Source organism: Rhinoderma darwinii (assembly GCF_050947455.1).
Source record: "Rhinoderma darwinii isolate aRhiDar2 chromosome 1 unlocalized genomic scaffold, aRhiDar2.hap1 SUPER_1_unloc_3, whole genome shotgun sequence".
NCBI lineage: Eukaryota > Metazoa > Chordata > Amphibia > Anura > Rhinodermatidae > Rhinoderma > Rhinoderma darwinii.
The window spans coordinates 171675-198648 of NW_027461667.1; the positions used below are offsets into that span (position 1 = coordinate 171675).

Sequence of the window (26974 nt, forward strand, 5' to 3'; positions counted from 1 at the left end):
CACAGTTGTTTTGCAAAATTTATTTGCATTCGTGTGAAGATGAAAGCCTACTTGTTTTCTGAAAAAACATAGAAATTTTAGATTTTAAAAAAGAATAAAGGACAAAAAGTAATTTGTAAAGCAATTTCTCCCGATTACAGCAATACCACATATGTGGTAATACACTGCTGTTTGGACCCACAGCAGGGCTCAGAATAGAAGGAGCATCATTTGGATTTTGGAGCGCAGATTTTGCTAGAATAGTTTTTAGTGCCATGTCGTGTTTGCAATGCACTGGGGGGGACCAAAACAGTGTAAACACCCCAAAAATGACCCCATTTTGAAAACTACGCCCCTCAAGGAATTTTTTCTAGTGGTGTGATCACTTTATTAACCCCATAGTTTTTTTTCAGAATCTTGTGGATATCTGGCGTGAAAAAGAACATATGACAAATGCTTCATTTATAGGACAGAATTTTCAGACACAGAGCATGCAAGTGAAGAAAAGCACCTCAACATTTATCAGGATATTTCTTCTGAGTTTAGAAATACCCCCAAATTGGCCCTAATTCTCTGTTGCTGGACATATGGTCAGGGCCAGAAAATATTGGAACATCACAAGGATTTTGAGGCCTTATTTGACTTTGATGATTTTTGGGCACATTTCATGTTTGCATAGGCCTAAAAAATTGTGCAGATACTACACCATATTACAAATCCTAGATATTCATCTAGGGTTATAATGGGAATTTTTAGTTTTGTTATGGGGATGTTCAAATTTTAAATGGTGAATTGGTTATGGTAAATGGGAGGGACGGCAATTGTAAATGAAAGGGCCGAAAATTATAAATGAAAGGGACAGATGAAAATAAAATTTAGAAATCCAGAGAGGTGTGGTATATCCGGAAGCACTCCTTCATACACAGTCCAGGGTGGGTGGGACAGGTGTTCCACTGGTATGTCGTGTCTTTTCTTATGCCTCTTTTGGCACAGACACGACACCTCTTCTGGGGGTGGCTTTTTTTTGAGGTGGGCGGCAATTCACCAGGAAAGTGCTGCCCTGGAACTATCCTGGGGACATCCGTACTTGCAGAGGCAGAACTTTCTCCTACCTCTGCCACATTCCCAAAGAGAAGGGATTTGATTACCTTCTCCTGGTACTCCAGGTATGTCCCCTCCTGACCAGTGCTCCTGTATATTACAAAGGAGTTGTACAATGCCATTTGGATAAAGTACACCGCAAGTTTTTTTATACCAAATTTTTGATTTCCGCATGGCATTGTACGGCTTGAGCATCTGGTCAAAAAGGTCCACTCCCCCCATAAATTTGTTATATGCCTGGATGCAGACAGGCCGTGACGTGGTGGTGGGTGTTGCACCACGCACAGGGACAAGAGAGCAGGTGGCATCATGAATGGATGTTAGCATCAACACATCCTTCTTGTCCCTGAATTTCAAAAATAGGACCCCTTCGCCTTGGACAGCCCTGCTCTCCCCACGCTGCAGGGGTTGGCCGAGAAGGGTTTTTGGGAGCGGTCTCTGGTTTTTGCGGACCGTCCCACACGCCACCGTTTTTTGTTCCACCAGGCATTTGAACAGGGGTACACTTGTGTACCAGTTGTCAATATACAAGTGGTACCCCTGATTAAACAGTGGGTGCAGGAGGTCCCAGACAATCCTCCCTGTTGTGGTCAGGATGGGTGGACAGTTTGGGGGTTCAATCTGACTGTCTCTTCCCTCGTATATTTTAAAAGTATGTGTGTAGCCCGACTCCGACTCACACAACTTGTAGATCTTGATGTCATGCCTGGCACGTTTGTTGGGCAAATACTGCCTGAACTTCACCCTTCCCTTCAAATGCACCAGGCACTTGTCAATAGCAATTCTCTTCCAGGGGTATATGACATGGAAAACTTTTGGGCCAAATGGGAAATAAGGGGTCTAAATTTATAGAGTCAATCGAAATTTGGGTGATCCTGGGGGGGGGGGGGCGGCACTGGGAATTATCATTGAAGTGCAAAAACTTCTGTATTGCCTCAAAACGAGCCCTTGGTGTTGTGGTGCGGTATAAGGGGCAGTGGTAAAGAATATCAGTGGACCAATAGGCCCTCACTGATGGCTTCTTTGTTAGGCCCATATTTAGGACCAATCCCCAGTACTGCAGCATTTCTGCTTTGTCGGTGGGATGCCACCTGTATGGCCTGGCATAAAAACTACCGGGGTTGGCAGTAATAAATTGTTGAGCACAAAGATTAGTTTGCTCAACAATTTTGTCCACAATGCTGTCCGAAAAAAAAGCTGAAAAAACTCAATTTCAGACAGCCCTGCTGTCTGGACTTGGACCTTTGCAGCAGCAGTAAAGTCCGGTACTTGGGGGGTGTAGGAGGTTGGGGGCAACCAATTAGGTTCAGGTGCAGGTGTAACCTGAACACTAACCCTCCTGCGACTGCGAGGAGGTTCCTCAGTGTCACTTGAGGAAGAGGACAACACAAAAGCGGACCCTACATTACTCGCAGTATATGTGGCCGATGCCAGCATCTCATACGCCTCCTATGCAGAAAATGTTTTGCGGGCCATTTTTTATTTTTGTGTACAGTAAAGGTTTATGTAATCTTGTATACTGTAGAAAGTGTATACAAAAAAATGTAGAATAGAACTTTTTTTTTTCTAAATACTAACACTAACGTACACTAATATATTTTTTTCAATTTTTTTATTTTATGACACTATAACTGACTAACACTAAACTACACTTGCAAAAAGACAATGACTACCTGACAATCACACACTGACTGACGCTAACTGAAGGACGCTAACTGACTGAGACTAACGGACGCTGACGAACAGGCGGTCTGACGATGACTAATGGACGATCTGACGCTAACGGGCGATCTGACGCTAACGGGCGATCTGACGCTGATAGGCGGTCTGACATTGACTAAATTGACGCTGACTAACACTGACTAAATTGACACCAACACGGACGCTGACTAACACTGACTAAATTGACGCTGACTAGATCTGACTAAACTAACACTGACGATGACTAACGGGCGATCTGACGCTAACGGGCAATCGACGCTAACGGGCAATCTGACGCTGACAGGCGGTCTGACGCTGACTAAATTGACGCTGACTAACACTAAATCGACACTAACTAACACTAAATTGACACTAAAACTGACTAGTGACGCTGACTAACACTAACTAAATTGATGCTGACTAGATCTGACTAATCTAACACTGGCTAAATTGACGCTGACTAACACTGACTAGATCTGACTAAACTAACTAAAGGGTTTTTTATTTTATTTTTTTGAATAAAAAAAAAAAAAAAAAGTAACAAAAGAAAAGCTCCCTTATAGACTGGGAGAGGAGGGGAGAGGGTGATCACAGTTTGGGACTGCGATCAAGGGGTTAATGTGGGTTTTAAGTGTTTTTTTTGTTCAACACTCGTTGCACACGACGGCTGCAGGCTCTGATCTCCTCCACTTCCTGACTCCAACAGAGGAGATCAGAGCCTCTGACGTTGATCTCTAACGTGCTAAGATCCAATTGATTAGTCTGTACAGACTAACCAATCGGAGCCTCTCTAACGAGGGACCGCTTCGATTGGTCCCTTGTACTCTGCCTGGACACCAGGGCAGGCAGACTACACAGTTAACCGCCTCTGCGGTGTAGCGCCGCGCGGCGGTTAACTTTTAAATTGCCGACGTAACTGCACGTCAAGGTGCATGAACTTACTTCACAGCTTGACGTGCAGTTACGTCAAGGTGCGGGAAGGGGTTAATGATATAGAGGATGGGATTAATAGCACTGTTTCTATTTTTGCAGATGACACCAAGCTATGTAATATAGTTCAGACTATGGAAGATGTTCGTGAATTGCAAGCTGATTTGGACACACTAAGTGTTTGGGCGTCCACTTGGCAAATTAAGTTTAATGTAGATAAATGTAAAGTTATACATCTGGGTACGAACATCCTGCATGCATCATATGTCCTAGGGGGAGCTACACTGGGGGAGTCACTTGTTGAGAAGGATCTGGGTGTACTTGTAAATCATAAACTCAATAACAGCATGCAGTGTCAATCAGCTGCTTCAAAGGCCAGCAGGATATTGTCGTGTATTAAAAGAGGCATGGACTCGGGGGACAGGGATATAATAATGCCACTTTACAGGGCATTAGTGAGGCCTCATCTGGAATATGCAGTTCAGTTCTGGGCTCCAGTTCATAGAAAGGATGCCCTGGAGTTGGAAATAATACAAAGAAGAGCAACGAAGCTAATTAGGGGCATGGAGAATCTAAGTTATGAGGAAAGATTAAAAGAATTAAACCTTTTTAGCCTTGAAAAAAGACGACTAAGGGGGGACATGATTAACTTATATAAATATATGAATGGCACATACAAAAAATATGGTGAAATCCTGTTCCTTGTAAAACCCCCTCAAAAAACAAGGGGACACTCCCTCCGTCTGGAGAAAAAAAGGTTCAACCTGCAGAGGCGACAAGCCTTCTTTACTGTGAGAACGGTGAATTTATGGAATAGTCACCGCAGGAGCCGTCACAGCAGGGACAGGAGATGGCTTTAAAAAAGGCTTAGATAATTTCCTGTAATGAGAAAATATCAACTCCTGTGTCAATGTGTAGAAATGTTGTTTCATCCCTTCCCTTGGTTGAACTTGATGGACATGTGTCTTTTTTTTAACCATACAAACTATGTAACTATGAATATCAGAGAACATGACAGGGAGCAGGTATAGGAGGAGAGGACTACAACTCCCAGCATGTCTAGGCTGTTATGTGATATTAGTGGACATTACACGGAGGAGGTATAAGAGTAGAGGACTACAACTCCCACCATTCCCCTGGCTCCAGCTTTCACACAATTGCCTAAACCTATAAAAGAAGAAGAAAACGCTGAATCCATCACTTCTCCACAACAGCACAGAAGCCCCGCCCCCTCACAGAGCTCCGCCCCTCACCAAGCCCTCACATCATGTGATTGTCACAGGACCTTTATCCAACACTTCTCTCCACTGATAAGCTCCGCCCTTCCTGCCCCAGTCACATGGTTGTGACATTATCTCAGGTCTCAGACAACTCCTGCAGTGGTCACATGTTTCTCATCACAGGTACTTCATCCATTCTTCATTATTTCCACTTCTAAGCTCCGCCCCCTGATACACCGGTCACGTGATCTTGATATCGTCACAGGTCCTCCATCCACTACTACTTTCTATTGCTAAGCTCCGCCCCTCCTGCGCCGGTCCCATGGTGGAAACATCAGCACAGGTCCTTCAGCGATTGCAGTATTCGAGGTAGAGACCAGGCGCTGGTCGGGTGTTCTCTCTGTTATCAGTCGTTGCTGTAGGAGTGTGTATCAATCATTGAGTGACCCCGCCCACTGGAGTCCTAAACCCAGACTGAGCAGGGATTTAACCCCATCAGTGCCGGCCTCTTTGGGGTAAGTTGCTATTTCTGGTCTTTGTAGTGGTCTGTTGTTTTGTGGGACGAGTCGTATTTTGTAATGATGAACTACAACAAGGCCGATCCTCACCTCTCCGAACATTACCATAGCAAAACGTACCTGCTCTTACGGCTGCTCTGTGTCATGTGACCTCTCCAGCCTGTGATTGGCTCAAGGAGTCACATGACGCCTTCTTTTTTTTTATATATATATATATATGTAACCTGCATCGTTGCTGTGAAGACGCGGTGTAGCCGCAGAGGATTCTGGGAACAATGACGATTGTTGCGGAACTTGACTTTCCTATTGAACTTAATAGGGAAATTCTGCAACAAATGCGCAGCGAATCCGCGGTATAAATCCGATATCCTGCGTGTTTATAATATGACACAATTCTTTTACATAAGGGAATTGCAGGCTCAGCTATTCCATAATATACACTGATTATCAGGATTGTCCCTGGTGCTATGTGTGATCACTTATATAATATATACTGGTTATCAGGATTGTCCCTGGTGCTATGTGTGATCACTTATATAATATACACTGATTATCAGGATTGTCCCTGGTGATATGTGTGATCACTTATATAATATATACTGATTATCAGGACTGTCCCTGGTGCTATGTGTGATCACTTATATAATATATACTGATTATCAGGATTGTCCCTGGTGCTATGTGTGATCACTTATATAATATATACTGATTATCAGGATTGTCCCTGGTGCTATGTGTGATCACTTATATAATATATACTGGTTATCAGGATTGTCCCTGGTGCTATGTGTGATCACTTATATAATATACACTGATTATCAGGATTGTCCCTGGTGATATGTGTGATCACTTATATAATATATACTGATTATCAGGATTGTCCCTGGTGCTATGTGTGATCACTTATATAATATATACTGATTATCAGGATTGTCCCTGGTGCTATGTGTGATCACTTATATAATATATACTGATTATCAGGATTGTCCCTGGTACTATGTGTGATCACTTATATAATATATACTGATTATCAGGATTGTCCCTGGTACTATGTGTGATCACTTATATAATATATACTGATTATCAGGATTGTCCCTGGTGATATGTGTGATCACTTATATAATATACACTGATTATCAGGATTGTCCCTGGTGCTATGTGTGATCACTTATATAATATACACTGATTATCAGGATTGTCCCTGGTGCTATGTGTGATCACTTATATAATATATACTGATTATCAGGATTGTCTCTGGTGCTATGTGTGATCACTTATATAATATATACTGATTATCAGGATTGTCCCTGGTGCTATGTGTGATCACTTATATAATATACACTGATTATCAGGATTGTCTCTGCTGCTATGTGTGATCACTTATATAATATATACTGATTATCAGGATTGTCCCTTAGGTGCTATGTGTGATCACTTATATAATATACACTGATTATCAGGACTGTCCCTGATGCTATGTGTGATCACTTATATAATATACTGATTATCAGGATTGTCTCTGGTGCTATGTGTGATCACTTATATAATATATACTGATTATCAGGATTGTCCCTTGTGCTATGTGTGATCACTTATATAATATACACTGATTATCAGGATTGTCCCTGGTTCTATGTGTGATCACTTATATAATATACACTGATTATCAGGACTGTCCCTGGTGCTATGTGTGATCACTTATATAATATATGATTATCAGGATTGTCCCTGGTGCTATGTGTGATCACTTATATAATATACACTGATTATCAGGATTGTCCCTGGTGCTATGTGTGATCACTTATATAATATATACTGATTATCAGGATTGTCCCTGGTACTATGTGTGATCACTTATATAATATACACTGATTATCAGGACTGTCCCTGGTGCTATGTGTGATCACTTATATAATATACACTGATTATCAGGATTGTCCCTGGTGCTATGTGTGATCACTTATATAATATATACGGATTATCAGGATTGTCCCTGGTGCTATGTGTGATCTCTTATATAATATACACTGATTATCAGGATTGTCCCTGGTGCTATGTGTGATTACTTATATAATATATACTGATTATCAGGATTGTCCCTGGTACTATGTGTGATCACTTATATAATATACACTGATTATCAGGATTGTCCCTGGTACTATGTGTGATCACTTATATAATATACACTGATTATCAGGATTGTCCCTGGTGCTATGTGTGATCACTTATATATTATATACTGATTATCAGGATGGTCCCTGGTGCTATGTGTGATCACTTATATAATATATACTGATTATCAGGATTGTCCCTGGTGCTATGTGTGATCACTTATATAATATATACTGATTATCAGGATTGTCCCTGGTGCTATATGTGATCACTTATATAATATATACTGATTATCAGGATTGTCCCTGGTGCTATGTGTGATCACTTATATAATATATACTGATTATCAGGATTGTCCCTGGTGATATGTGTGATCACTTATATAATATACACTGATTATCAGGATGGTCCCTGGTGCTATGTGTGATCACTTATATAATATATACTGATTATCAGGATTGTCCCTGGTGCTATGTGTGATCACTTATATAATATATACTGATTATCAGGACTGTCCCTGGTGCTATGTGTGATCACTTATATAATATACACTGATTATCAGGATTGTCCCTGGTGCTATGTGTGATCACTTATATAATATATACTGATTATCAGGATTGTCCCTGGTGCTATGTGTGATCACTTATATAATATAAACGGATTATCAGGATTGTCCCTGGTGCTATGTGTGATCACTTATATAATATATACTGATTATCAGGATGGTCCCTGGTGCTATGTGTGATCACTTATATAATATATACTGATTATCAGGATTGTCCCTGGTGCTATGTGTGATCACTTATATAATATATACTGATTATCAGGATTGTACCTGGTGCTATGTGTGATCACTTATATAATATATACTGATTATCAGGATTGTCTCTGGTGCTATGTGTGATCACTTATATAATATACACTGATTATCAGGATTGTCCCTGGTGCTATGTGTGATCACTTATATAATATATACTGATTATCAGGACTGTCCCTGGTGCTATGTGTGATCACTTATATAATATATACTGATTATCAGGATTGTCCCTGGTGCTATGTGTGATCACTTATATAATATATACTGATTATCAGGATTGTCCCTGGTGATATGTGTGATCACTTATATAATATATACTGATTATCAGGATTGTCCCTGGTGATATGTGTGATCACTTATATAATATACACTGATTATCAGGATGGTCCCTGGTGCTATGTGTGATCACTTATATAATATATACTGATTATCAGGATTGTCCCTGGTGCTATGTGTGATCACTTATATAATATATACTGATTATCAGGATTGTACCTGGTGCTATGTGTGATCACTTATATAATATATACTGATTATCAGGATTGTCTCTGGTGCTATGTGTGATCACTTATATAATATATACTGATTATCAGGATTGTCCCTGGTGCTATGTGTGATCACTTATATAATATATACTGATTATCAGGATGGTCCCTGGTGCTATGTGTGATCACTTATATAATATATACTGATTATCAGGATTGTCCCTGGTGCTATGTGTGATCACTTATATAATATACTGATTATCAGGATTGTCCCTGGTGCTATGTGTGATCACTTATATAATATACACTGATTATCAGGATTGTCCCTGGTGCTATGTGTGATCACTTATATAATATATACTGATTATCAGGATTGTCCCTGGTGATATGTGTGATCACTTATATAATATACACTGATTATCAGGATTGTCCCTGGTGCTATGTGTGATCACTTATATAATATATACTGATTATCAGGATTGTCCCTGGTGATATGTGTGATCACTTATATAATATATACTGATTATCAGGATTGTCCCTGGTGCTATGTGTGATCACTTATATAATATACTGATTATCAGGATTGTCCCTGGTGCTATGTGTGATCACTTATATAATATATACTGATTATCAGGATGGTCCCTGGTGCTATGTGTGATCACTTATATAATATATACTGATTATCAGGATTGTCCCTGGTGCTATGTGTGATCACTTATATAATATACTGATTATCAGGATTGTCCCTGGTGCTATGTGTGATCACTTATATAATATATGCTGATTATCAGGATTGTCCCTGGTGCTATGTGTGATCACTTATATAATATACACTGATTATCAGGATTGTCCCTGGTGCTATGTGTGATCACTTATATAATATATACTGATTATCAGGATTGTCCCTGGTGCTATGTGTGATCACTTATATAATATATACTGATTATCAGGATTGTCCCTGGTGCTATGTGTGATCACTTATATAATATATACTGATTATCAGGACTGTCCCTGGTGCTATGTGTGATCACTTATATAATATACACTGATTATCAGGATTGTCCCTGGTGCTATGTGTGATCACTTATATAATATATACTGATTATCAGGATTGTCTCTGGTGCTATGTGTGATCTCTTATATAATATATACTGATTATCAGGACTGTCTCTGGTGCTATGTGTGATCACTTATATAATATATACTGATTATCAGGATTGTCCCTGGTGCTATGTGTAATCACTTATATAATATATACTGATTATCAGGATTGTCCCTGGTACTATGTGTGATCACTTATATAATATACACTGATTATCAGGACTGTCCCTGGTACTATGTGTGATCACTTATATAATATACACTGATTATCAGGATTGTCCCTGGTGCTATGTGTGATCACTTATATAATATATACTGATTATCAGGATTGTCCCTGGTGCTATGTGTGATCACTTATATAATATACACTGATTATCAGGATTGTCCCTGGTGCTATGTGTGATCACTTATATAATATATACTGATTATCAGGATTGTCCCTGGTGCTATGTATGATCACTTATATAATATATACTGATTATCAGGATTGTCCCTGGTGCTATGTGTGATCACTTATATAATATACACTGATTATCAGGATTGTCCCTGGTGCTATGTGTGATCACTTATATAATATATACTGATTATCAGGATTGTCCCTGGTGCTATGTGTGATCACTTATATAATATATACTGATTATCAGGATTGTACCTGGTGCTATGTGTGATCACTTATATAATATACACTGATTATCAGGATTGTCCCTGCTGCTATGTGTGATCACTTATATAATATACACTGATTATCAGGATGTCCCTGGTGCTATGTGTGATCACTTATATAATATATACTGATTATCAGGATTGTCCCTGGTGCTATGTGTGATCACTTATATAATATACACTGGTTATCAGGATGGTCCCTGGTGCTATGTGTGATCACTTATATAATATATACTGATTATTAGGATTGTCCCTGGTGCTATGTTTGATCACTTATATAATATACACTGATTATCAGGATTGTCCCTGGTGCTATGTGTGATCACTTATATAATATATACTGATTATCAGGATGGTCCCTGGTGCTATGTGTGATCACTTATATAATATACACTGATTATCAGGATTGTCCCTGGTGTTATGTGTGATCACTTATATAATATATACTGATTATCAGGATTGTCCCTGGTGCTATGTGTGATCACTTATATAATATATACTGATTATCAGGATTGTCCCTGGTGCTATGTGTGATCACTTATATCATATATACTGATTATCAGGATTGTCCCTGGTGCTATGTGTGATTACTTATATAATATATACTGATTATCAGGATTGTCCCTGGTGCTATGTGTGATCACTTATATAATATACACTGATTATCAGGATTGTCCCTGGTACTATGTGTGATCACTTATATAATATATACTGATTATCAGGATTGTCCCTGGTGCTATGTGTGATCACTTATATAATATATACTGATTATCAGGATTGTCCCTGGTGCTATGTGTGATCACTTATATAATATATACTGATTATCAGGATGGTCCCTGGTGCTATGTGTGATTACTTATATAATATATACTGATTATCAGGATTGTCCCTGGTGCTATGTGTGATCACTTATATAATATACACTGATTATCAGGATTGTCCCTGGTACTATGTGTGATCACTTATATAATATATACTGATTATCAGGATTGTCCCTGGTGCTATGTGTGATCACTTATATAATATATACTGATTATCAGGATTGTCCCTGGTGCTATGTGTGATCACTTATATATACTGATTATCAGGATTGTCCCTGGTACTATGTGTGATCACTTATATAATATACACTGATTATCAGGATTGTCCCTGGTGCTATGTGTGATCACTTATATAATATATACTGATTATCAGGATTGTCCCTGGTGCTATGTGTGATCACTTATATAATATATACTGATTATCCGGATTGTCCCTGGTGCTATGTGTGATCACTTATATAATATATACTGATTATCAGGATTGTCCCTGGTGCTATGTGTGATCACTTATATAATATATACTGATTATCAGGATTGTCCCTGGTGCTATGTGTGATCACTTATATAATATATACTGATTATCAGGATTGTCCCTGGTGCTATGTGTTATCACTTATATAATATATACTGATTATCAGGATTGTCCCTGGTGCTATGTGTGATCACTTATATAATATATACTGATTATCAGGATTGTCCCTGGTGCTATGTGTGATCACTTATATAATATACACTGATTATCAGGATTGTCCCTGGTGCTATGTGTGATCACTTATATAATATATACTGATTATCAGGATTGTCTCTGGTGCTATGTGTGATCACTTATATAATATATACTGATTATCAGGATTGTCCCTGGTGCTATGTGTGATCACTTATATAATATATACTGATTATCAGGATTGTCCCTGGTGCTATGTGTGATCACTTATATAATATACACTGATTATCAGGACTGTCCCTGGTGCTATGTGTGATCACTTATATAATATATGATTATCAGGATTGTCCCTGGTGCTATGTGTGATCACTTATATAATATATACTGATTATCAGGATTGTCCCTGGTGCTATGTGTTATCACTTATATAATATATACTGATTATCAGGATTGTCCCTGGTGCTATGTGTTATCACTTATATAATATATACTGATTATCAGGATTGTCTCTGGTGCTATGTGTGATCACTTATATAATATATACTGATTATCAGGATTGTCCCTGGTGCTATATGTGATCACTTATATAATATATACTGATTATCAGGATTGTCCCTGGTGCTATGTGTGATCACTTATATAATATATACTGATTATCAGGATTGTCTCTGGTGTTATGTGTGATCACTTATATAATATATACTGATTATCAGGATGGTCCCTGGTGCTATGTGTGATCACTTATATAATATACACTGATTATCAGGATTGTCCCTGGTGCTATGTGTGATCACTTATATATTATATACTGATTATCAGGATTGTCTCTGGTGCTATGTGTGATCACTTATATAATATATACTGATTATCAGGATTGTCCCTGGTGCTATGTGTGATCACTTATATAATATACACTGATTATCAGGATGGTCCCTGGTGCTATGTGTGATCACTTATATAATATATACTGATTATCAGGTTTGTCCCTGGTGCTATGTGTGATCACTTATATAATATATACTGATTATCAGGATTGTCTCTGGTGCTATGTGTGATCACTTATATAATATATACTGATTATCAGGATTGGCCCTGGTGCTATGTGTGATCACTTATATATTCTATACTGATTATCAGGATTGTCCCTGGTGCTATGTGTGATCACTTATATAATATATACTGATTATCAGGATTGTCCCTGGTGCTATGTGTGATCACTTATATAATATATACTGATTATCAGGATTGTCCCTGGTGCTATGTGTGATCACTTATATAATATATACTGATTATCAGGATTGTCCCTGGTGATATGTGTGATCACTTATATAATATATACTGATTATCAGGATTGTCCCTGGTGATATGTGTGATCACTTATATAATATACACTGATTATCAGGATGGTCCCTGGTGCTATGTGTGATCACTTATATAATATATACTGATTATCAGGATTGTCCCTGGTGCTATGTGTGATCACTTATATAATATATACTGATTATCAGGATTGTACCTGGTGCTATGTGTGATCACTTATATAATATATACTGATTATCAGGATTGTCTCTGGTGCTATGTGTGATCACTTATATAATATATACTGATTATCAGGATTGTCCCTGGTGCTATGTGTGATCACTTATATAATATATACTGATTATCAGGATGGTCCCTGGTGCTATGTGTGATCACTTATATAATATATACTGATTATCAGGATTGTCCCTGGTGCTATGTGTGATCACTTATATAATATACTGATTATCAGGATTGTCCCTGGTGCTATGTGTGATCACTTATATAATATACACTGATTATCAGGATTGTCCCTGGTGCTATGTGTGATCACTTATATAATATATACTGATTATCAGGATTGTCCCTGGTGATATGTGTGATCACTTATATAATATACACTGATTATCAGGATTGTCCCTGGTGCTATGTGTGATCACTTATATAATATATACTGATTATCAGGATTGTCCCTGGTGATATGTGTGATCACTTATATAATATATACTGATTATCAGGATTGTCCCTGGTGCTATGTGTGATCACTTATATAATATACTGATTATCAGGATTGTCCCTGGTGCTATGTGTGATCACTTATATAATATATACTGATTATCAGGATGGTCCCTGGTGCTATGTGTGATCACTTATATAATATATACTGATTATCAGGATTGTCCCTGGTGCTATGTGTGATCACTTATATAATATACTGATTATCAGGATTGTCCCTGGTGCTATGTGTGATCACTTATATAATATATGCTGATTATCAGGATTGTCCCTGGTGCTATGTGTGATCACTTATATAATATACACTGATTATCAGGATTGTCCCTGGTGCTATGTGTGATCACTTATATAATATATACTGATTATCAGGATTGTCCCTGGTGCTATGTGTGATCACTTATATAATATATACTGATTATCAGGATTGTCCCTGGTGCTATGTGTGATCACTTATATAATATATACTGATTATCAGGACTGTCCCTGGTGCTATGTGTGATCACTTATATAATATACACTGATTATCAGGATTGTCCCTGGTGCTATGTGTGATCACTTATATAATATATACTGATTATCAGGATTGTCTCTGGTGCTATGTGTGATCTCTTATATAATATATACTGATTATCAGGACTGTCTCTGGTGCTATGTGTGATCACTTATATAATATATACTGATTATCAGGATTGTCCCTGGTGCTATGTGTAATCACTTATATAATATATACTGATTATCAGGATTGTCCCTGGTGCTATGTGTGATCACTTATATAATATACACTGATTATCAGGATTGTCCCTGGTGCTATGTGTGATCACTTATATAATATATACTGATTATCAGGATTGTCCCTGGTGCTATGTGTGATCACTTATATAATATACACTGATTATCAGGATTGTCCCTGGTGCTATGTGTGATCACTTATATAATATATACTGATTATCAGGATTGTCCCTGGTGCTATGTATGATCACTTATATAATATATACTGATTATCAGGATTGTCCCTGGTGCTATGTGTGATCACTTATATAATATACACTGATTATCAGGATTGTCCCTGGTGCTATGTGTGATCACTTATATAATATATACTGATTATCAGGATTGTCCCTGGTGCTATGTGTGATCACTTATATAATATATACTGATTATCAGGATTGTACCTGGTGCTATGTGTGATCACTTATATAATATACACTGATTATCAGGATTGTCCCTGCTGCTATGTGTGATCACTTATATAATATACACTGATTATCAGGATGTCCCTGGTGCTATGTGTGATCACTTATATAATATATACTGATTATCAGGATTGTCCCTGGTGCTATGTGTGATCACTTATATAATATACACTGGTTATCAGGATGGTCCCTGGTGCTATGTGTGATCACTTATATAATATATACTGATTATTAGGATTGTCCCTGGTGCTATGTTTGATCACTTATATAATATACACTGATTATCAGGATTGTCCCTGGTGCTATGTGTGATCACTTATATAATATATACTGATTATCAGGATGGTCCCTGGTGCTATGTGTGATCACTTATATAATATACACTGATTATCAGGATTGTCCCTGGTGTTATGTGTGATCACTTATATAATATATACTGATTATCAGGATTGTCCCTGGTGCTATGTGTGATCACTTATATAATATATACTGATTATCAGGATTGTCCCTGGTGCTATGTGTGATCACTTATATCATATATACTGATTATCAGGATTGTCCCTGGTGCTATGTGTGATTACTTATATAATATATACTGATTATCAGGATTGTCCCTGGTGCTATGTGTGATCACTTATATAATATACACTGATTATCAGGATTGTCCCTGGTACTATGTGTGATCACTTATATAATATATACTGATTATCAGGATTGTCCCTGGTGCTATGTGTGATCACTTATATAATATATACTGATTATCAGGATTGTCCCTGGTGCTATGTGTGATCACTTATATAATATATACTGATTATCAGGATGGTCCCTGGTGCTATGTGTGATTACTTATATAATATATACTGATTATCAGGATTGTCCCTGGTGCTATGTGTGATCACTTATATAATATACACTGATTATCAGGATTGTCCCTGGTACTATGTGTGATCACTTATATAATATATACTGATTATCAGGATTGTCCCTGGTGCTATGTGTGATCACTTATATAATATATACTGATTATCAGGATTGTCCCTGGTGCTATGTGTGATCACTTATATATACTGATTATCAGGATTGTCCCTGGTACTATGTGTGATCACTTATATAATATACACTGATTATCAGGATTGTCCCTGGTGCTATGTGTGATCACTTATATAATATATACTGATTATCAGGATTGTCCCTGGTGCTATGTGTGATCACTTATATAATATATACTGATTATCCGGATTGTCCCTGGTGCTATGTGTGATCACTTATATAATATATACTGATTATCAGGATTGTCCCTGGTGCTATGTGTGATCACTTATATAATATATACTGATTATCAGGATTGTCCCTGGTGCTATGTGTGATCACTTATATAATATATACTGATTATCAGGATTGTCCCTGGTGCTATGTGTTATCACTTATATAATATATACTGATTATCAGGATTGTCCCTGGTGCTATGTGTGATCACTTATATAATATATACTGATTATCAGGATTGTCCCTGGTGCTATGTGTGATCACTTATATAATATATACTGATTATCAGGATTGTCTCTGGTGCTATGTGTGATCACTTATATAATATATACTGATTATCAGGATTGTCCCTGGTGCTATGTGTGATCACTTATATAATATATACTGATTATCAGGATTGTCCCTGGTGCTATGTGTGATCACTTATATAATATACACTGATTATCAGGACTGTCCCTGGTGCTATGTGTGATCACTTATATAATATATGATTATCAGGATTGTCCCTGGTGCTATGTGTGATCACTTATATAATATATACTGATTATCAGGATTGTCCCTGGTGCTATGTGTTATCACTTATATAATATATACTGATTATCAGGATTGTCCCTGGTGCTATGTGTTATCACTTATATAATATATACTGATTATCAGGATTGTCTCTGGTGCTATGTGTGATCACTTATATAATATATACTGATTATCAGGATTGTCCCTGGTGCTATATGTGATCACTTATATAATATATACTGATTATCAGGATTGTCCCTGGTGCTATGTGTGATCACTTATATAATATATACTGATTATCAGGATTGTCTCTGGTGTTATGTGTGATCACTTATATAATATATACTGATTATCAGGATGGTCCCTGGTGCTATGTGTGATCACTTATATAATATACACTGATTATCAGGATTGTCCCTGGTGCTATGTGTGATCACTTATATATTATATACTGATTATCAGGATTGTCTCTGGTGCTATGTGTGATCACTTATATAATATATACTGATTATCAGGATTGTCCCTGGTGCTATGTGTGATCACTTATATAATATACACTGATTATCAGGATGGTCCCTGGTGCTATGTGTGATCACTTATATAATATATACTGATTATCAGGTTTGTCCCTGGTGCTATGTGTGATCACTTATATAATATATACTGATTATCAGGATTGTCTCTGGTGCTATGTGTGATCACTTATATAATATATACTGATTATCAGGATTGGCCCTGGTGCTATGTGTGATCACTTATATATTCTATACTGATTATCAGGATTGTCCCTGGTGCTATGTGTGATCACTTATATAATATATACTGATTATCAGGATTGTCCCTGGTGCTATGTGTGATCACTTATATAATATATACTGATTATCAGGATTGTCTCTGGTGCTATGTGTGATCACTTATATAATATATACTGATTATCAGGATTGTCCCTGGTGCTATGTGTGATCACTTATATATACTGATTATCAGGATTGTCCCTGGTGCTATGTGTGATCACTTATATAATATACACTGATTATCAGGATTGTCCCTGGTGCTATGTGTGATCACTTATATATTATATACTGATTATCAGGATTGTCCCTGGTGCTATGTGTGATCACTTATATAATATACACTGATTATCAGGATTGTCCCTGGTGCTATGTGTGATCACTTATATAATATACACTGATTATCAGGATTGTCTCTGCTGCTATGTGTGATCACTTATATAATATATACTGATTATCAGGATTGTCCCTTAGGTGCTATGTGTGATCACTTATATAATATACACTGATTATCAGGACTGTCCCTGATGCTATGTGTGATCACTTATATAATATACTGATTATCAGGATTGTCTCTGGTGCTATGTGTGATCACTTATATAATATATACTGATTATCAGGATTGTCCCTTGTGCTATGTGTGATCACTTATATAATATATGATTATCAGGATTGTCCCTGGTGCTATGTGTGATCACTTATATAATATACACTGATTATCAGGATTGTCCCTGGTGCTATGTGTGATCACTTATATAATATATACTGATTATCAGGATTGTCCCTGGTACTATGTGTGATCACTTATATAATATACACTGATTATCAGGACTGTCCCTGGTGCTATGTGTGATCACTTATATAATATACACTGATTATCAGGATTGTCCCTGGTGCTATGTGTGATCACTTATATAATATATACGGATTATCAGGATTGTCCCTGGTACTATGTGTGATCACTTATATAATATACACTGATTATCAGGATTGTCCCTGGTACTATGTGTGATCACTTATATAATATACACTGATTATCAGGATTGTCCCTGGTGCTATGTGTGATCACTTATATATTATATACTGATTATCAGGATGGTCCCTGGTGCTATGTGTGATCACTTATATAATATATACTGATTATCAGGATTGTCCCTGGTGCTATGTGTGATCACTTATATAATATATACTGATTATCAGGATTGTACCTGGTGCTATGTGTGATCACTTATATAATATACACTGATTATCAGGATTGTCCCTGGTGATATGTGTGATCACTTATATAATATATACTGATTATCAGGATTGTCTCTGGTGCTATGTGTGATCACTTATATAATATATACTGATTATCAGGATTGTCCCTGGTGCTATGTGTGATCACTTATATAATATATACTGATTATCAGGATGGTCCCTGGTGCTATGTGTGATCACTTATATAATATATACTGATTATCAGGATGGTCCCTGGTGCTATGTGTGATCACTTATATAATATATACTGATTATCAGGATTGTCCCTGGTGCTATGTGTGATCACTTATATAATATATACGGATTATCAGGATTGTCCCTGGTGCTATGTGTGATCACTTATATAATATATACTGATTATCAGGATTGTCCCTGGTGTTATGTGTGATCACTTATATAATATATACGGATTATCAGGATTGTCCCTGGTGCTATGTGTGATCACTTATATAATATACTGATTATCAGGATTGTCCCTGGTGCTATGTGTGATCACTTATATAATATATACTGATTATCAGGATTGTCCCTGGTGCTATGTGTGATCACTTATATAATATATGCTGATTATCAGGATTGTCCCTGGTGCTATGTGTGATCACTTATATAATATACACTGATTATCAGGATTGTCCCTGGTGCTATGTGTGATCACTTATATAATATATACTGATTATCAGGATTGTCCCTGGTGCTATGTGTGATCACTTATATAATATACACTGATTATCAGGATTGTCCCTGGTGCTATGTGTGATCACTTATATAATATATACTGATTATCAGGATTGTCCCTGGTGCTATGTGTGATCACTTATATAATATATACTGATTATCAGGATTGTCCCTGGTGCTATGTGTGATCACTTATATAATATACTGATTATCAGGATTGTCCCTGGTGCTATGTGTGATCACTTATATAATATATACGGATTATCAGGATTGTCCCTGGTGCTATGTGTGATCACTTATATAATATATACTGATTATCAGGATTGTCCCTGGTGCTATGTATGATCACTTATATAATATACACTGATTATCAGGATTGTCCCTGGTGCTATGTGTGATCACTTATATAATATATACTGATTATCAGGATTGTCTCTGGTGCTATGTGTGATCACTTATATAATATACACTGATTATCAGGATTGTCCCTGGTGCTATGTGTGATCACTTATATAATATATACTGATTATCAGGATTGTCCCTGGTGCTATGTGTGATCACTTATATAATATATACTGATTATCAGGACTGTCCCTGGTGCTATGTGTGATCACTTATATAATATACACTGATTATCAGGATTGTCCCTGGTGCTATGTGTGATCACTTATATAATATATACTGATTATCAGGATTGTCTCTGGTGCTATGTGTGATCTCTTATATAATATATACTGATTATCAGGATTGTCCCTTAGGTGCTATGTGTGATCACTTATATAATATATACTGATTATCAGGACTGTCTCTGGTGCTATGTGTGATCACTTATATAATATATACTGATTATCAGGATTGTCCCTGGTGCTATGTGTAATCACTTATATAATATATACTGATTATCAGGATTGTCCCTGGTGCTATGTGTGATCACTTATATAATATATACTGATTATCAGGATTGTCCCTGGTGCTATGTGTGATCACTTATATAATATATACTGATTATCAGGATTGTCCCTGGTGCTATGTGTGATCACTTATATAATATACACTGATTATCAGGATTGTCCCTGGTGCTATGTGTGATCACTTATATAATATATACTGATTATCAGGATTGTCCCTGGTGCTATGTGTGATCACTTATATAATATACACTGATTATCAGGATTGTCCCTGGTGCTATGTGTGATCACTTATATAATATATACTGATTATCAGGATTGTCCCTGGTGCTATGTATGATCACTTATATAATATATACTGATTATCAGGATTGTCCCTGGTGCTATGTGTGATCACTTATATAATATATACTGATTATCAGGATTGTCCCTGGTGCTATGTGTGATCACTTATATAATATACACTGATTATCAGGATTGTCCCTGGTGCTATGTGTGATCACTTATAGAATATATACTGATTATCAGGATTGTACCTGGTGCTATGTGTGATCACTTATATAATATACACTGGTTATCAGGATGGTCCCTGGTGCTATGTGTGATCACTTATATAATATACACTGATTATCAGGATTGTCCCTGGTGTTATGTGTGATCACTTATATAATATATACTGATTATCAGGATTGTCCCTGGTGCTATGTGTGATCACTTATATAATATATACTGATTATCAGGATTGTCCCTGGTGCTATGTGTGATCACTTATATAATATATACTGATTATCAGGATTGTCCCTGGTGCTATGTGTGATCACTTATATAATATACACTGATTATCAGGATTGTCCCTGGTGCTATGTGTGATCACTTATATAATATATACTGATTATCAGGACTGTCCCTGGTGCTATGTGTGATTACTTATATAATATATACTGATTATCAGGATTGTCCCTGGTGCTATGTGTGATCACTTATATAATATACACTGATTATCAGGATTGTCCCTGGTACTATGTGTGATCACTTATATAATATATACTGATTATCAGGATTGTCCCTGGTGCTATGTGTGATCACTTATATAATATATACTGATTATCAGGATGGTCCCTGGTGCTATGTGTGATTACTTATATAATATATACTGATTATCAGGATTGTCCCTGGTGCTATGTGTGATCACTTATATAATATACACTGATTATCAGGATTGTCCCTGGTACTATGTGTGATCACTTATATAATATATACTGATTATCAGGATTGTCCCTGGTGCTATGTGTGATCACTTATATAATATATACTGATTATCAGGATTGTCCCTGGTGCTATGTGTGATCACTTATATAATATACTGATTATCAGGATTGTCCCTGGTGCTATGTATGATCACTTATATAATATACACTGATTATCAGGATTGTCCCTGGTGCTATGTGTGATCACTTATATAATATATACTGATTATCAGGATTGTCTCTGGTGCTATGTGTGATCACTTATATAATATACACTGATTATCAGGATTGTCCCTGGTGCTATGTGTGATCACTTATATAATATATACTGATTATCAGGATTGTCCCTGGTGCTATGTGTGATCACTTATATAATATATACTGATTATCAGGACTGTCCCTGGTGCTATGTGTGATCACTTATATAATATACACTGATTATCAGGATTGTCCCTGGTGCTATGTGTGATCACTTATATAATATATACTGATTATCAGGATTGTCTCTGGTGCTATGTGTGATCTCTTATATAATATATACTGATTATCAGGATTGTCCCTTAGGTGCTATGTGTGATCACTTATATAATATATACTGATTATCAGGACTGTCTCTGGTGCTATGTGTGATCACTTATATAATATATACTGATTATCAGGATTGTCCCTGGTGCTATGTGTAATCACTTATATAATATATACTGATTATCAGGATTGTCCCTGGTGCTATGTGTGATCACTTATATAATATATACTGATTATCAGGATTGTCCCTGGTGCTATGTGTGATCACTTATATAATATATACTGATTATCAGGATTGTCCCTGGTGCTATGTGTGATCACTTATATAATATACACTGATTATCAGGATTGTCCCTGGTGCTATGTGTGATCACTTATATAATATATACTGATTATCAGGATTGTCCCTGGTGCTATGTGTGATCACTTATATAATATACACTGATTATCAGGATTGTCCCTGGTGCTATGTGTGATCACTTATATAATATATACTGATTATCAGGATTGTCCCTGGTGCTATGTATGATCACTTATATAATATATACTGATTATCAGGATTGTCCCTGGTGCTATGTGTGATCACTTATATAATATATACTGATTATCAGGATTGTCCCTGGTGCTATGTGTGATCACTTATATAATATACACTGATTATCAGGATTGTCCCTGGTGCTATGTGTGATCACTTATAGAATATATACTGATTATCAGGATTGTACCTGGTGCTATGTGTGATCACTTATATAATATACACTGGTTATCAGGATGGTCCCTGGTGCTATGTGTGATCACTTATATAATATACACTGATTATCAGGATTGTCCCTGGTGTTATGTGTGATCACTTATATAATATATACTGATTATCAGGATTGTCCCTGGTGCTATGTGTGATCACTTATATAATATATACTGATTATCAGGATTGTCCCTGGTGCTATGTGTGATCACTTATATAATATATACTGATTATCAGGATTGTCCCTGGTGCTATGTGTGATCACTTATATAATATACACTGATTATCAGGATTGTCCCTGGTGCTATGTGTGATCACTTATATAATATATACTGATTATCAGGACTGTCCCTGGTGCTATGTGTGATTACTTATATAATATATACTGATTATCAGGATTGTCCCTGGTGCTATGTGTGATCACTTATATAATATACACTGATTATCAGGATTGTCCCTGGTACTATGTGTGATCACTTATATAATATATACTGATTATCAGGATTGTCCCTGGTGCTATGTGTGATCACTTATATAATATATACTGATTATCAGGATGGTCCCTGGTGCTATGTGTGATTACTTATATAATATATACTGATTATCAGGATTGTCCCTGGTGCTATGTGTGATCACTTATATAATATACACTGATTATCAGGATTGTCCCTGGTACTATGTGTGATCACTTATATAATATATACTGATTATCAGGATTGTCCCTGGTGCTATGTGTGATCACTTATATAATATATACTGATTATCAGGATTGTCCCTGGTGCTATGTGTGATCACTTATATATACTGATTATCAGGATTGTCCCTGGTACTATGTGTGATCACTTATATAATATACACTGATTATCAGGATTGTCCCTGGTGCTATGTGTTATCACTTATATAATATATACTGATTATCAGGATTGTCCCTGGTGCTATGTGTGATCACTTATATAATATATACTGATTATCAGGATGGTCCCTGGTGCTATGTGTGATCACTTATATAATATACTGATTATCAGGATTGTCCCTGGTGCTATGTGTGATCACTTATATAATATATACTGATTATCAGGATTGTCTCTGGTGCTATGTGTGATCACTTATATAATATATACTGATTATCAGGATTGTCCCTGGTGCTATGTGTGATCACTTATATAATATATACTGATTATCAGGATTGTTCCTGGTGTTATGTGTGATCACTTATATAATATATACTGATTATCAGGATTGTCCCTGGTGCTATGTGTGATCACTTATATAATATACACTGATTATCAGGATTGTCCCTGGTGCTATGTGTGATCACTTATATAATATATACTGATTATCAGGATTGTCTCTGGTGCTATGTGTGATCACTTATATAATATATACTGATTATCAGGACTGTCCCTGGTGCTATGTGTGATCACTTATATAATATACACTGATTATCAGGATTGTCCCTGGTGCTATGTGTGATCACTTATATAATATATACTGATTATCAGGATTGTCCCTAGTGCTATGTGTTATCACTTATATAATATATACTGATTATCAGGATTGTCTCTGGTGCTATGTGTGATCACTTATATAATATATACTGATTATCAGGATTGTCCCTGGTGCTATATGTGATCACTTATATAATATATACTGATTATCAGGATTGTCCCTGGTGCTATGTGTGATCACTTATATAATATATACTGATTATCAGGATTGTCTCTGGTGTTATGTGTGATCACTTATATAATATATACTGATTATCAGGATGGTCTCTGGTGCTATGTGTGATCACTTATATAACATATACTGATTATCAGGATTGTCCCTGGTGATATGTGTGATCACTTATATAATATATACTGATTATCAGGACTGTCCCTGGTGCTATGTGTGATCACTTATATAATATATACTGATTATGAGGATTGTCCCTGGTGCTATGTGTGATCACTTATATAATATACACTGATTATCAGGATTGTCCCTGGTACTATGTGTGATCACTTATATAATATATACTGATTATCAGGATTGGCCCTGGTACTATGTGTGATCACTTATATAATATATACTGATTATCAGGATTGTCCCTGGTGCTATGTGTGATCACTTATATAATATATACGGATTATCAGGATTGTCCCTGGTGCTATGTGTGATCACTTATATAATATATACGGATTATCAGGATTGTCCCTGGTGCTATGTGTGATCACTTATATAATATACACTGATTATCAGGATTGTCCCTGGTGCTATGTGTGATCACTTATATAATATACACTGATTATCAGGATTGTCCCTGGTGCTATGTGTGATCACTTATATAATATATACTGATTATCAGGATTGTCTCTGGTGCTATGTGTGATCACTTATATAATATATACGGATTATCAGGATTGTCCCTGGTGCTATGTGTGATCACTTATATAATATACTGATTATCAGGATTGTCCCTGGTGCTATGTGTGAGAGGGACAATCCTGATAATCGGTGTATATTATAGAATAGATGTGGCTGCAATTCCCTAATGTAAAAGTTTTGTGTCTTGGTATTTTTTAGATAAGGGAAATGCATGCACTGTAATTCCTTAACCCGTTAGTGACCGCCCATTAGTGTTATTACGGTGGCAACTTTCGGGCTTTATTCAAAGCCATTGCCTTTTTACGGTGCTGCATAGGAATAAACGCCGAGATGAGCAGTTAAATCTCCCTGACCCCAGCTACCTCTGGTAACTGAGGGCTGGGAGCAGACCTGCTCGAACGGGCGATATAGAATTAAGTATCCATCTCACCTGTTTAACCCCGCAGATGCGGCGCACAATAGCGATCGTCTCATCTGAGTGGTATTGGAGGGAGGGAGCTCCCTCTCTCATCCCACCAGCACCCCGTGATAAGATCAAAAGGTCCCTATGTCTTCTATGGCAGCCAGGGGCCTATATAGGCCCCCAGGTCTGCCTGTAGTTAATGCCTGCTAGGCCATGCCAGAAGCATGGCCTAACAGATAGCTGTCCGTTTTACATGGACAGGTAGGAATACGCTGCAATACAGAAGTATTGCAGTGTATTATAAAAGCGATCGGATGATCGCATAGTGAAGTTCCCTAATGGGACTAGTAAAAAACGAAAAATACGTTTAATAAATTTTATATTAAATAAATAAAAATACAAAGTGAAAAAAAAAATCAAAAATCCACTTTTTTTCCCCTTACAAAATGCTTTATTATTAACCCCTTAAGGACATGGACTAGTTGGCACGTTCAGGACAAAGCCCCATTTTTAAAACCTGACGTGTCACTTTGTGCTAATAACTCTGGAATGCTTATATCTATCTAAGCGATTCTGAGATTGTTTTCTCGTGACACATTATACTTTAAGTTGGTGGTAATATTTTGTTTATACATTCTGTATTCTATTGTGATAAACACCAAAAATGTGCATTTTTCTAAATTTAAATGTATCTGCTTGTAAGGGTATGTTCACATGCAGTGTTTTTAGACGTAATTCTGGCGTTTTCTTGGGACGTTTTTGGAGCGGTTTTTCATTGACTCCATTGAAAAACTGCTCCAATAACGTCTGTAAAATACGCAGCGAAAAACGCGAGTTGCTACAAAAACGTCTGAAAATCAGGAGCTGTTTTCCCCTGAAAACAGCTCCGTATTTTCAGACGTTTTTGGTCACTGCGTGTGAACATACCCTCA

The 26974-nt window shown here is 36.7% G+C and overlaps 1 protein-coding gene across 1 annotated transcript in view; it reads left to right on the top strand.

Moving 5' to 3' along the window:
• LOC142673162 (uncharacterized) overlaps positions 1 to 26974 on the top strand; it is a 100628-nt gene that overhangs the window by 56290 nt on the left and 17364 nt on the right. The gene's annotated exons all lie outside the window — the stretch shown is intronic.